General features: G+C 33.5%; 1 protein-coding gene across 4 annotated transcripts in view; it reads right to left on the bottom strand.

The window, feature by feature from the left end:
- The window catches only part of KCNMA1 (potassium large conductance calcium-activated channel, subfamily M, alpha member 1), a 513257-nt gene that overhangs the window by 175061 nt on the left and 337862 nt on the right, over nucleotides 1-334 (bottom strand). The gene's annotated exons all lie outside the window — the stretch shown is intronic.

Raw genomic sequence — 334 nt, 5'->3', positions numbered from 1 at the left:
ACAATTAATGAACTATTGCCGCAATCTGTAAATGTCATGCTGCTTTTGTGAAAAAATTACGATTCCCAAATTAAACAACTTAGGTATTTTACACTTCCTGTGTAAAGTCCCAAGTAATTTTCATATTATTCTGCGTGCATGAACTCCTATGGACTTCTTTGTGGAAATTCATACAGAGCTAGAGTATTTCATACTTCACATTCACATTTTTCCAAAAAAGTAAAATAAAATTTAAGAAAAGATTGAACCCTACCAGTCAAACTCTACAAACTCTTTTTAGTCCCACTGAGTAGTATGTTCCCTATTGTAGCCAGAGGTGAATTTGAAGCAAGGA

This window comes from Pygoscelis adeliae, unplaced genomic scaffold, assembly GCF_000699105.1.
Source record: "Pygoscelis adeliae isolate BGI_AS28 unplaced genomic scaffold, ASM69910v1 Scaffold16, whole genome shotgun sequence".
Lineage (NCBI taxonomy): Eukaryota > Metazoa > Chordata > Aves > Sphenisciformes > Spheniscidae > Pygoscelis > Pygoscelis adeliae.
Note: the sequence above shows the minus strand (reverse complement) of the source record. Positions and strands in the feature narration are given on the sequence as shown.